Source organism: Trachurus japonicus, chromosome 21 (assembly GCF_045865225.1).
Source record: "Trachurus japonicus isolate A0001 chromosome 21, Traja_1.0".
Classification (NCBI taxonomy): Eukaryota; Metazoa; Chordata; class Actinopteri; order Carangiformes; family Carangidae; genus Trachurus; species Trachurus japonicus.
In genome coordinates this window covers 23,168,948-23,183,899 of record NC_140927.1, presented here as the reverse complement: position 1 = coordinate 23,183,899, position 14,952 = coordinate 23,168,948, and the positions used below count along the sequence as shown (strand labels likewise).

At 39.1% G+C, this 14,952-nt stretch overlaps 1 long non-coding RNA gene across 1 annotated transcript; it reads left to right on the top strand.

Annotated features, from left to right (window-relative positions):
- Nucleotides 1-670: 670 nt before the first annotated feature.
- Nucleotides 671-4,049, top strand: LOC146965267 (uncharacterized). Its single transcript, XR_015034664.1, has 2 exons — nucleotides 671-2,148; nucleotides 2,256-4,049. It is a non-coding gene; the product is annotated as an uncharacterized LOC146965267 (long non-coding RNA).
- Nucleotides 4,050-14,952: the final 10,903 nt, after the last annotated feature.

The following is a 14,952-nucleotide window of genomic DNA, read 5'->3' as shown; positions in this document are numbered from 1 at the left end:
AGGTGATGTACACAGAGCTGACCACTTCGGATCAGATCATCCCAGTGTTCAGGGGCGTAATGCACAATAGTCAAAGCATTTGTGCAGACTCCTTTTCTTATATACAACTCAACATTACATGTTACAGCACTTAAAGTATAAACAATAATACAATGTGGGATGTTTAAAAAAAAAAAAAAAAAAAAAAGCCTGTGTTTGCCAGAAGCAAATATTGCAAACCTGTACAGCTTTTAGAAGACTGCACTTGCTGATTCTAAATATTGTGTTGTAGTATGATGCTACAACACTAATAGGGGGAAAATGTTGGTTTGCATTAGCCATGCACCATTTTAGCACATAACAGCAAAAAAAAAGAAAGAAAAAAAGCCATCTATACTAAAATCTAATTTCTAATAAGTCACAATTAAAAGTCAGAAGGTAAACACTGGGAGGGGATTATATTATGAACTGGGCTGTTTTCCTGTTTACTCTAGATGTCAGTGTCCCACACAAATGCCAAAAGGCATTCAGCAATTTGGTCCTTGCTCTAAATTACATTACAAAACTTGTCCGAAAAAAACACACACACACACACAAAAACTGTTAACTGATTGCACATCTTATCTGTTGTTTAAGCAAAGGTCAGCTGTCAATCTAAAAATCCTGAGGTATATACTGTAGTTTAGAAAATGTTAAAACTGCATGACTGCTGACATAACATGTACCATACCTAGGCCTAGATGTTTCATCAGCTTGACATCCATTGCCATCTTTACCTACTGCATGTTCATCTCTGCACAGAGGCTTCATCACAGATAATATTTGTTTCTCATGTTAACTAAATCTTTGTGCAAGCAAGGAGGAAGTGATAATAAAGCGTGTGGGCCTCTGCAGTTCTAACATGCATATTGTGCATTAGTGATACTTGGAATAAAAGAAGTCTCTCATCTTTCTAACTCAAGGCATAATACATGTAATTCTTGGTGAAGAACATTGATGATTACAGCTGGAATTTGTTAGGTAAACAAAGATGAGAAACACAGGTGCAACAAATGTTGTCTACAGTCAGACACACTTAGCAGTAGCAGGAGGGTGGGAAGACAGCAAGGACTAGTGAGAGCAGTGCTTTTTTAAATTGGGGAGTTGGAGGCCAGACCTTTAATTACGCATGACATTTATGCCACAACATGAAAAAAAATGTCTACAACCATAGCATGGAAAAAACATGGTACAAACTAATTTAGTATGAAAGTGAAGCACTTCCTCAAGAAACAGTTTATAGTTTACACTGGGAGACAATTTTACAGATTATACCTAGACTCTCAAAAATACACCATTTGCACAGGTGCAATGTCTAAATGACAAATTATTATTTAAAAAATGGAAAATAAAATAAAATAAAAAAGTTACCCAACAACCCACGCTGGTAACTTGGTGCAGGGGACTTAATGGGGGAACATTTTCAAAACTGGAGTCAACCAAATACACTCAGGGCATTTGATACATCAGCCACCACATGTTTTACTGTGGTTAGTTCACAACTTCACATCAGGGGGGTAAGCTGCTATTGTCAGATCTCTGAGTGTATGCTATGGGCTCAAAGAGCCTCCACATCTCCTGTCAAGGTCCACATTTTCTGGCAAAAAAAAGAGGGGGCAACAAAGACAACTATGGAAACAGGAGCTAGAAAAAAATTATGTGCCCGGCAAAAAAAAAGAAGCAAAAAGCCAACATCTGCTGGTTTCAGCTTTTTCAGCTATTTTTATGAACTGAGTCACCTGTTTTAGCTGTTGAGACAAAATAAGAAATGTTTAAGATATGAATGGGCTGACCAATGAATCAGTAGATTTATATAAGAGGAGAAAAGATAAATTGACAATAAAAAAAAATATTACAATTATAGCCTCACACCCTCCCTCCACACACACACACACACACACTGTATTTATGCAACACAAAAGAAGAACACACAACACAAACTTACTTGGACTCTTACACAGATAATTCGGCACATCATTTCTGTCTTTTATGTCATGTGAACATCCTCTTTCAGCTCATTTACCTAGACGCCCAGACAGTACTGAATTAAACTGAAGCTGTCATGACAACCATTTTACCTTGTTCATGCTAATAAATTACTCAGCATGCATACACAAAGGAACTAACCAGGTAAGTTGTGCACTTTCCTCAACTGATAATTTTTTTTAACAAGCCAAAGAGGAATTGTTCACATCAATGACTCTAACCTCTCCCTATTTCTCTTGCTTTCCTTTAAGGAAGCATGCCCGGACATGTCACCTTCACTGCTCAGCCTTTTTAACCCATTCCTGCAACATTTGCTCCCCACACAATGGCCTCAAAGAGTCACCTGACCCCGAGGTTGAGGGTCAAGTAACCTCCTACACCCCATCGGGAACAAGGACATGGACATGACAGCCCATCACCTCCTTGGATCAAGTGGTCTGGGCTGGCCTCTTCTAGCCTGTGCTACACAGCCCTCCTCTGCCTTTTTACAAGCACAAAACCAAAAGGGAGATCTGCTATGACGTCCTGAGCTGTGGGAAAAAAAAAAAAAAAAAAGGCTGAATGGCAACGGCATCTATCCACTTGAAAAGAGCCATGCAAATATGAGTTTCTCATTATGTCCATGATGCTTTCTATCTTTAGTCATTGGAGCACGGAAGGAAATGACTCCAAGTTAAATATCTGCACACAACAGCCCAGTTTATCAGCCATGACAATTTAGACACCACCAATTTATACTATTTTCAGAGTATATTCAGCCATCAGTCTGGGATACAGTGAATATTAATGCAGATGCAATGTGCAACAATATTTCCCTGGGTAATTACAAGTCCATACCTTGTAAAAAATTTAAGTCAGATAAACACCAGGTGTTCAGCTACTCAAGTCTTTGTTGTGATGTGTTTGGTAAGACAACACAGGCACCACAAAATATTCTATGTTAACAAATGTCACCACTTTAGGAGATGTGACAACTTGTTTAACTGCATATCTCTACCGCATTTAAGTCTAATACAAAACCAGTTCTTCCATTGTAACAAAGCCATTGATGGTGAGGAGTGAGGACACATAAATAACGGGATATAAAATTATATTTTTGGAATTCAGCTATCATACTTAGAGAGTGTGAAAGCCTAAAACAGCTGACGAGGTGGTGCATAGTTATATTGTTCGTTATGAAAGAGAGATGCTACCTATGGAGTAATGCTCTGTTGCAAACACACTACTGTAATGGTATGTGTTAATCCTCGAAAAACCTGTTACATTTGCACACCCGGTGAACAACGTCCAGCAGGAGCACGAGAAGAAGAGTGACTGGGATTCCCTGGAAGCTGTTGCCATATCATGTCAAATGAATTAGAGAAAACTCGTGAAAACACATACCTGGGATCGACAACTGAATAACCCCGTTTCACAGGACGACCAGTCAGATATGCAAGTGGTCTGCAAGTCATTTTTACACTGCTGCACACCACATACAATCATATAAGATGTAAAGTAATGATCAATATGATTCAGGTGCCGTTTTGAATCAGTTTCTGAAATCATGTCTTTCAAAATGGCTGTGCAGCTCCTCAAATATTTACTAACACTTGAAGCCTTTTTTTTTTTTCTCACCATTTCCAGTGAAAAGTGTGGACCACATCATGATTCCCCCAAGACCAACGACACTGCTGTCATCCCTCTAAACACACCAGTGTCCAAAATGTGTCTGGTGAAATACTTAAATTGAGCACAATTATCATTACAACTCAATATTACTACTCATTTTGCTTCATCAAATTCATTTTTGACCTCTCCAGATATTTACTACTTCTTTTGAACTGTCTCAGGCTTTCTCTCTCTCTCTCTTTCCTCTTTGCAATAAACAGGATGCAGACAAAGCAGTACACTGTGATGCAATTTCAAAACTACGACACGAGGACCTGATTTACACTTGACCAACAGCATCAAAACTATTTTTTTTTTAAAAATAGTGTGGCTAATCCCACCTCCATAAATTAAGTGTTGATAAATCCCTCTGCTTTTACTACGGCTACCAATTTTTTTTTTTATAATAGTGAATCACTGTTTACACAATCATCAGTAAGGCAGAAATTAATAACAAATAGTGTGTACTTCATGTTGTATGTACATGCACACATAAGGAAGAGGGGGCAAAAGAGGAAGCAAGGCTTAAGTGTGAGAGCTGAATGGCACACCCATACACCAATTACACAAACACAGACTATATTTGGTATTTTTGTATATTCCCTTTCAAACGCCTTGGATGAATTCAGATACTGCAATTACTTTGGTTCACGGTGTAAAAATGTTTAGCCAACAACACGTACCACAACAAAAACCCAAAAATAACAATAAGACTTCAGTGTTTTGTTGTTACACTGTTGACTGAGTAAACACATGAAACAAATAAAAATAAAAACAAACGACTAGAATTGTGTATTATGGCTCTTGTGTATGTAAAAGAAAAAAAAGAAGATTAAATAAATGGACATTTATACTTCAATTGATTTCACCACATTCCTTGCTAGACTTGACCCACCTATTTACAGTACAACTGCATAAGCAATGGCAATCACACATCAGCAGATCAACATCAGTCACAGCAGTAAATTTAAAATTATTAGTGCTAATATTACTGTTGGGAAATACCGACCTGCTACTAAAACTGACCAAACAAGACACTGTTGGTCACAGTGTGTGTGAATGTATCTGGTCTCTGTGTACCCAAGCACACTGCCTGACTGTAGAGCAGAGTGAGGTGTTACCTGCTTAACAAGTTTAGGCTAATAAAACAGACACACACAAGCCAGCCAACAATATTGTAGGAACATTATTAAGAATTTCCAATGTAATTGCTTACATGTTAATCCTCTGGGCTGACCTAGCACCCTCAGGTGAAAAAAAGGGCTGGTGCACCAGAAATGAAAACACCGTGTGTGTGTTTAGTCAAAGGCATAGTCTTGCCATGTCAGATCTTACCGCCAGTGATGTTGCAGGTTATCATATTACTACCTAAAATTCAATCATCAATCAGATAATTCATTAATATTGAACAGCTGATGTGCTCTTTCTGAATGTGCTGTCCGAGTCCACAAGTGCCTTTGTCACTACAGGGGTGAGAAAAAAAATTAAAATAAAATAAAGAAAGAAAAAATTAAACAAAAGGGATCCTGCAACTTCTTGAGTGCAACCACCACAACAGATATACATTTTAGAGAAGAGTGTCTGACCTTTTGAAAAATTTTTAGCATTTTTAAAGCAGCTAATTGACCAGACTGAATACAAGTGTGTACATAACAGATTTAGTGTGCCACAAAATCCCACTTACTTTTTCAACTTACTGGATTTTTTTGTAACTGTGGTTAAATATACACAGCCCATAACAGTAGTTATGCACATAGCTGACAATTATGTTAAAAAATAAAAAATGCTATTGCCATGTATACAAAGATTTTTTTTAATCTTTTCACCATTCTATGAAAACAGGTGTAAAAGTCCTATGCACTGAAGTGATGCAGCACATACTGTATGCAAAAGAAGGAAAAAAAGAAATCAAAGCCAATGCAAAACATATGCTTGTAAGAAGCATGCAAGGGCCTGGCACCCTCATATGTTGCACTGCTGCCAGTAGTGTGTTATCAGCCTTAACTTTATGGTTAAATACATGAGAAGAAAATAAACAGACACCCGTTTTTAGGAGTCACCCTCTTCATTCAGTTCACATCCTAATTTAAGGTCTACCTAGACTGGCCACTATTTAGATTATTCCACAACTAAAACTATGTCTGCAAAAGACCTGAATGATGCAAATAAAACTATTTGACAGCTTCTATTTAATGCTGCTGAGACATAGAACTGAAACCAGGGCCAACTTCTGGAAAATAACCAACAAGACCTGTGATAACCTGTTCCCATCACAGCAAATTTGAATACTATAAAGTTTGTGCTGAGTGGTGCAGAAAGAAGGAAGAGAAGGGTGGGGGGTTCTCTGTAGCCTGGCTATTACACATGTGAGCATGTACAAGAAGAGAGGCACAGTTTCACCAGGAAATGGGGGTGGGAGCCCATTTTGCCGGAGGGTCTGAGAAGACAGAATGATGAGTCACAGAATGTCATGCTACAGTCTGAACAGCACAACAGTGCTCTACAAAGAGAGTGAAAAGGCAAATACCAGACAACGGAGGGGAGACATAGACCTGTAGCATTTAAAAGAGATTAACTGTGGGCACCACAGGAATGAAAACTGTTAAAATACACCAGTAATAATCTGACAATTGCATACACAGACAGTCAACAGTGCTGTAATCCCTCTTCAGAAGAATATGAGCAAAAATATTTACACCTACTTGACCTGTATGAGCACAACAACAGACACATACTGTAAAATGAACTAACCAGTGAGTAAACGTTTATATATTACTAAGATCCTTGATCTTTAAATTCCACTTTGACAAACTGCTACCGCCTCCCTTCTAGAGATTAGATCTACAAACTCAAATCTGTAGTTTTTGCAAAACAATATCAACAATAAACACACACTGCACTGCATCCATCAAATAAAATTAATAAAATTTTGTTTTAATGCTATCTCAACTTAAACATTATGTGCCATAATGTATATTTTTTGCCTTTTCCCACTGTAACAAATACACTGACACTGAACCACTGACATTTTCAAATTGATTTTTTTTATATCTCCACTATAACAGCCAAGTCATCAGCAATATTCTTACCCATTTATAGCATTAAAGCTACTTTATTTCCTGTCTTTAAAACTGCTATCACCTATTTGGCTAAAATCACATGATGACAGACTTGAGAGGCAGACAGTTTCAACTTTTAGCAAGAGATAAACCTGCAGATGGACCATGTCTGTGAATATCTTTGAATACTTGTGCAAGCACACACCAGAGTACTAATATTCAAAATGTTGTGAATCTATACTGTAAAAATAAAAATAAAAATAAAATAAAATACTTAGCATTGAGTAATTACATTTACCAAGCATCGATTTACATCCTTTAGATCAGGTAATGTGAAAATGAATACTCTAAAATACACCCCAACTTATTTGATTTGGTGAATACCCCCCTCTTCTATAGATCAATTTATCACAAACTTTTCTTTATATAATTTTCAGTTAGGTAATTAACAGTTGGGTATTTTTTTTATTATATATGGCATGACAGTTAACATACCTGCACTTGTAGAGACAAAAATATAATTTCCCCATCAGTTTTATATGTGGTGTACAGTGAATGTCAACAAATTTACTTAATCCTAAACCAGATAAACACATGATGCCAGGCACGTTTAAAAGTCATCGTTTGCATTGTGTTTCGTACACCCACAAAGTAAAAGTTTTCTTGTCAGTGACACATCAGATCTCATAGTACAATAATTTCCTCCTCCACCTCTTTACTCTGGTATGTGGCTGTGAAAGATCTCTGCCTCCTATCAGGTTGGCTAATTTCCCTCCAACTAAATAAACTAAAAAATAAATTAACAAAAGCGGTCTGTGTGGGGGAGAGTTTCATCATGAAAAATCCCACTTGAAGCAACAACTATTATACTAAAGGATAAAATCTGCAATTTCAAGTAACACAACTATACTTACACAACTATGTATTTTCATATGGGTCATGTATCTCAGATCAAAGTAGAAAGTCAAGTCATATCCTTACTGCTGCTGTACATGCCTGACAAAATAAAAATCAAGGGAAAATGCCACTAGTAAGTACACTGTCAGATGAGACTGGCCAAGGAAACAGATTCCAGGGGAAATTGACAGAACCTTCACCCTATCTCATGTTTCAACATGCTTAAATTTGAATAAAGGTTGTTTTTTTATACAATCTATACGTGATAATTGACTCTGTAGGCGCTTATTTGTTTAAATAAATGTTAACACTGTAAAAGATAGGAAGGCCTCACATTATGTAACACATTAAACCGATCTCTACTTAGAATGGGCGGGTTTAGACTCACAATTATATGCAGCCTCTCTTTTCCTCTCTTATGCTGCAATAGTCAAGTAGTCGTGTTCATGAGAAGCATAGGGCAGTATAAAAAAAATATCACACATACAACCTCTCCAGAAATTACTACATTATGTCCGTTTTGTCATTCCTTACTAAACCGATTAGACCAGAAGACGTTTTTTTTTTTTTCTCCCCCCCTCTCTCCATGAAGTTGAATTTAATCAGAGTCTGGGGCACACAGAAAGTGGAGCGAGGCTAGTAAGTGCAAAAAAGGCTAAATGAGACAGAAGGCAATGACTGAAAAGCCTTCAGCATCAAACTACGATAAACCAAACCCCCCCCACCCCCACCCCCGCCTCCCCAGCATTACAGCGAGCCACGAGCAGCAGCACCATGACCGACAGTCCGATCCTCGTTTTTAGGGGGGAAATAACGTTAATTCAACTTTACTGCATCGTCAGTGCTTATGACAGCCATTCGTCTAAGGTTTAACACAGCTATTAAAGTTGAACCGTCAGAAGTTGCGACCTATGACTGCTGTCACTTGGCAGAGAGCCACGTTGGATCACCTCACGTTAATTTGAGATATTCAAACCTTTTTTTTCCACAGATACAAACATGAAGCACACACTTTAACGTCGTTTGAGATTAAGTTAATCAATAATAAGAGTTACATTAACACAGGAACTGTCAGCAGAAACGTTAAGACTGCAAATACACCACAACGTCCTATACATATGCGACACATATTATAGGAAAATAAAACAAACTCCGTCATTGCGATTAGAGGCATCACTGACTGTAAGGTCAAACCTATAAAATTACAAACTTACCCAGATGTTTCCTCTCTTACAATCTCCCAAAAAAAAAAAAAAAAACGTCTGAAACAAACCTGAACGTCATGCATTTTACCAGCTCGGACCCCCCACCCCCCAACCCCCCCGAAGGAAAAAAAAAAAAAAAAAGTCTGCCTTTGCTAACAAGCTTTGCAAAATTGAGTTACCACAAAAGGCACTGTCTGTCTGTGTGTCTCGGGCTCTCGTTTTGATTTTTTCCCTCCCAAGCCAGTGTAGGTGCCGTGTGCATTTGTTGACACTGCCGACCGTGCCTCTCCTCTGCTCTGCTCGAGCCTGGCTGCTTTTGCACCTCCCGCTCAAAAAACTGGTCTCCAATGCGAAAAAAAAAAACAGTCCCATTTTATTTCAACTTTGATTAATAACCCCCCTCCCAAGTTAAGTGTCTCCTCCCTACGAAATAATATTACACCCGTTCGTGTTTTTCCTAATATAATATCCATTTTGCCTCCCGAATAAAACGAACCGCTGTCTGAGCGCATTTTTTTTTTTTTTACCGTTACAGCGCAGCAAAGTCAGAAATCCCTCTCCCTCTCTCTCTCTCTCTCTCTCCCTCTCTGTGTGTGTGTGTTAGCACGCTAAGCTAACAGGCTAGCTGCTGCTATGAGTAGTACAAGCTGACAAAGCTTGGCCAAATGGCTAACGTCTCCCCGCCACGGTCGGTCTCTCTCCTCTCATTTCCACGTATTCCTCTCTCATTCACCCTGCTCACATTGTCCGATTAAAAATCTATCCCCAGTCGTTTGTGGCTGCAGTTACCTGTGTTTTCCCGATGAAAGTACGCGATTTCCCTCCTTAAAAACCGCTGTTTAATTTTGAGCGCTTGGTTTTTCTCCCCCGCCGTCTCAGCGACAGCTTCATATATTCGCAGCATCCTCTCTCCGCCGCTGCTGAGGCAATCGCTGCTCACTCGAAAATGGCGCCGAAAGATACACTCCTCATTCAAATTCGATAGAGCCTCCCATTCTCCCCATTGGCTGAATGCGGAGTGGACTCCGCTGCGCTGATTGGCTGCTGAAAATGCACTCTCGAATGATCTCGCAGCCCACCACAGCGTTCAACAGAGAGCGACCATTTAACTCTTTACGTGCCTCAACGACTTTTTTTTTTTTTTTTACAGCAAACCACTCGAAAGTCTTTACCTTCAAACTTGTTCACGAGACGATTTGTGATTTTCAAATGAATGCCACGATCATTAGTAACGACTGTGTGTACTAGAAATGAAACAATGCTGCTTTTATATGACACAAAATACACACACACACACACAGAAGGCTGATAGAGCAGGAGATTGAGAGAAAAAGTCAAATTAAGTAGGCCTACATAGTAATAATGGCAAACTTAGGCCCAACAGACAGAGCATATACAAGACAAACATACTGTACACACTTAAGAAATATTATAGTTGCATCTAATTCATTGTCTTAATGTGTATGCCAACCTTGATCATTTGTCAAGTTTCTTACCACCCATGAATAAAAATGACTTAAACTTTAATTAAAACTCCACAGGCCGTGCCTATTAGCATGATAAATGTGTGTGATACCTACTGAACTCTGTAAATTCAAAGGCTCACTCCACAGTGATCCACAACAAAACAGCAATGATTGAGAGCTGCTATTGACCTCATGGTTTAAATGCACTGATCTTAACCCACATGACCTGGATTAAACTGTGTTGGCTGTCTGGTATGGCACTTTCACTCACTGATAATTCCTTAGCAGGAGCATCCTATATCAACATTTACATGTATTTTGTCATTACCTAAGAACAACCTCGCACATAGCCTAGATTTACGAAGCCTTTGCTACAGTTTTTCATATTAAGTCTGTAGAGACATGGGTCCTGTGGCTGCATAAGAATGCTATATTGCAATACACTTATAACCATGTTTGATACAGGGAGTATGGTAATCTATTCTCACCGAATGGGTGGTTTATCAGCAGTTAGCATAATAGTGCTCATCTTCAAGTGACAGGTCTATCAAAAACAATCAGATGATAGCCGAATAAAACACCTTACTGCGGCTTTAGATGACAGAACATCTAATATAATATTTGGTATATGTGTGTTATTAGGTCAACATGCAAAGTCCCAAGGCCAAGGAGATGCAAACCAAATCATGTCAGATAATAAAAAGCAACAAAGGTTTAACTAAGCCTGAGAATTAAAGAGGTTAGTAAACATAGAGGCTCAGTCTGCTTATATTTCCCCCCCAGTCTCCTCTTGATCATATTGCAAAGTTTGGTTTGAAAGACACTCTGTCTTAGTTTATTTTTCCACAGTCTAAATGAGGACATTTCTTTCTTATCTTAAATTGCAGTGACATCATATTGCCCTCTCTATTTTAATTAAGTTTCCTTTCCAGTTGCCCCATTTTTTTTTTTAAAACTCTTTGACTGGTTTGTTTTCCTTACCTTTCAAAAGGGGCTTTGGTATCGAGATTAAAAGAAACAAATTCCCTACGTAAATTCTGCGGCGTGACTAGTACTTCTCAATTTAAGATCCACTGCCACCAGGCACGCATCATTGTGGTGTATAGGCAATGGCCAAAGCACGGACGGGTTGGGCTCGGTCACAATAACCCTGCTGTTATCATATCTACTGTAGTATAGAGTACCTCGGGCAAGATAAACAGAGACAGCCATTTCATCCCAGTGCACACACAATAACAATGCACAACATTCACCTGCTATGGCAGTAGTTGGCTCCACCAGGGTGCACTTAAAAAAGAATTAACTGCAACCTGCAATTAGTTATGGGGTGTGTTTTTAAAGCAAATAGAAACTAATCTCCTAAACGTAACTTTAACCAAGTTAATATATTATAGTTGTCTCTGGAAAAACTTTTACAGATGCCATTTCATATAATGTAATTTTAAACTTTATCCTTATTCAGGCCCCATCAAGGAGCATATAATTTATTTGCATCGCCATGTGTTGTAGTAAAACATAATGTTTTCTATTTTGGAGTACAAAAGCAGACTGGGAGAGAGAGGGCGCCCATTGTGTATGCATTCTGGTGTAGTGTGGACAATGGGGCGGAGAGGAAAAAAACACACTTGTTTACAGATAAACTGGTTTGGACAGGAAGCCAGTAAGGAGGAGCTCTGTGTTGTTAAACAGGCATGTGGAGAAGCAGGGATGAGCCAGCAAAAACACCACTGTGACCATAGGGAAGATCATGATGCAGTACTCAAAGATACTGCACACACACACACACACACACACACACACAGAGAGAAGCACGTACATGCATTAATGTCTACAGATTCACATATGCACTACTTGCAGATTTGCAGATTAGTGTACTGTGAGTTTTCAAAAGATAAGTAAGCCAAACTCCACCAGTGATATGAACAGAAATTGTGGTTTCCTCAGTTTCACTATGACAAAAATTAACAAGATAAAAAGATACTCATGGGTCCCTATTAGCCGTGCCAAACAGTAGCCAAGCTGAGCGCTGGTGAATACTATACAGTTCATCCTGCATTGTGTCACCGTCACATGAGCACACACTGCCTTCCATTAGGCAGGAGATCCTTATGACTCACGAAAATACAAGTCACATGTCACTACACAAATGAACCATGCTACTCAGACTGCTCTGTTACCCACAGCAGCTTTCCTTTTTTTTTTTTTTCTTCCTTTTTTTTTTTTGCAGGCCCAAATGAAATCACATCATAATGCATCTCTTCATTAGGAGGGTTGAGACCGAGTGGGGCTCTCCCTTGTCTTCTGGTAGACAAGCTGAACAAGAGCCACAGTGTCATGTATCGTGGTGTTCGGCACAGCGGGCTAACCTGGCTGCAAAGTTGCCATGCTGGGGCAGTTTTAGTGCAATGTAATTTGATTTCATGTCAGATGAATTGCGTGCATAGCTGGCTGTTACACTCAGCTGCTTCTCATTCAAAGAGGAGTTTTTTACGAATGTCTCTCTCGTTCTCTCTTCCCACACGACGCAAATCAAGAGAGTAGAAGCCCTTCACACCATCAGACATGGGGCCTGCATCACATCAAGTGATGTGGAAACAAGACCGCTCGGCTCACACAACATGCTTCAGAAGTTTCAAAAGCGTGCAAACTTTTAGAAGATCCTCACATTACGGTACTAAAATGAAGATAATATCAAACAAAAAGACAATGTGACATCTTGAAAACACCCTCCAGAAGATTAATTAAAGTCAGGGGTTATAAAATGACACCATGGATACACCAGAGAAGACTCAGAAGCAAACAAACACTTTTCAGCTTTCATGTCAACTTGAGGCAACAGCAGGTGATTTCACTTTAGTAGTAACACTAAATCAGCCCTACTTTTCTCACAGCAGAGGTGAATTTAGGTTGATCATCATTTCACATAAAGTCCGTTCCATTCACCAAAAGTGTCAGACACCACCACATAGTATCAGTAAAAACCTGGGACAAAATTATTTCCTTTTATCATTCAGTCCACAGAGCAGTGACAGAAAAAAAAACAAAAAAAAACTTGATCTTCGTAGTAAATATCAACCTGTGTAAACTGACACTCGGCTGTGCACACACCAACAGACAATTTCTTGTGGACACACTAGTGCATGCGTGAAACAAGCCAACAGTCAAAGTGAGCAACACCCTGAGAGAAAGTATAAGAGACTATAGGCTTACTATATTAATGTGGCCTATTCCCTCCGTCTTGGTCTTTAGAGAATACAATGAGCCCCACTGAGAACTCCATACTAGAGTGAGACTCTCCATTGATGTCTCCTTGGTTCCCCTCCCCCTCTCTCTATGAGACATCTGTAGCAGCTGCCCCCTTGTGCTCCTGTCAGCAGGGCAGAGTGTGCATGTTTGCGTGTGTGTGTATGCACAAGTTGAGGTGGGGTTGGCTGGGAGGTTAGTGTGGGGCGTGTTATGAAACCTCCCCCTTTGGAGGGGTCCGGCCCGCACACTTGTGGGACATCACATTTATCAATGGCTAATAGTCACTAGCAGGTCACCCTGAAAACACAACAGAGACCTCTGACCTCTTTTTACCACAAAGGCTGTGAGGTGGTCACATTAACCCCCAGGCGCTATCAAAAAAAAAAAAAAAAGTGTACACACACACACACGAAACTTCTTTACAATGAAATCAGCTGTCAGAAAACATTGTACCATATTGTTTCTTGTTTTACTTTTGAAAAAAAACTTTCTGCTAACCTCATCTCATGACAAATTCACAGTTTAAGTAAAACCTAAAAAAAAGAAAAAAAGAAAAACCTGACAGCCAGGGTTCAGCCAGACTCTTATCACATGTCTGACCAGCAATTTCATATGTTGCAGCACAAGAAGCCCTTTATATTTATTCTCTCTATAAACCTACAGACATTCTTACACATGACGATCACATTAAATGGGTATAATTCATGGAACGGGCTGAAATCACATTACAAACTAGACAGAGTTAAGGGGAAAAACTCAGCAAGCTGTGATGATATCAAGAACACAGGGGTAAATGTGTTTGGTAAAAGTAAAGGAGGGCAAAGTGATATCAGTAAAGTGACATCCAAATAAGAAAGTCTCTGGTTTGAGACTTGTTAAACCTCCACCGACACCGCACGACGTGAAGTCTGCTAACAGCGTACTGTCACTGACAATACGAAGTGTTTGAAGCTGTTAAATTTGTATGAAATAACCATTTTTAGACTAATTGAGGAGGCATTTGCTGAAAAAATATACATGTTTTAACCTTAAACACATGTATTACTACATGGAGAGGTTGGGGCTGTTTCAATCTGGTGAGAGACATTTTCCGTTCCAAACAAATGTTATCGTTATTTTTGGGACAGGTTTAAATCACCCATCAAAACATCATTCATGTTACTTCCTGCTATAGTGGGGTTTTTTTTCTTACTTTTTTTTATTTTATCTTGACTGGATTGTCCACACCCCTTCGTATTTTTTTTCTTTATTGAGGCAGACTGCTGAGAGGGATTACAGAGAAGGCTAAACACAAGCAAGATCTAATCCTAGGCCAGCAGAGTTACAGAGAGGCCTTGAAGAATAAGTTTTCTGAAGGCCGATGTTAAGGCGCTATTTTTTTTTGTTTTGCCTGAAGCTGGTAATTGAGGATGTTTTGTGCCGAGA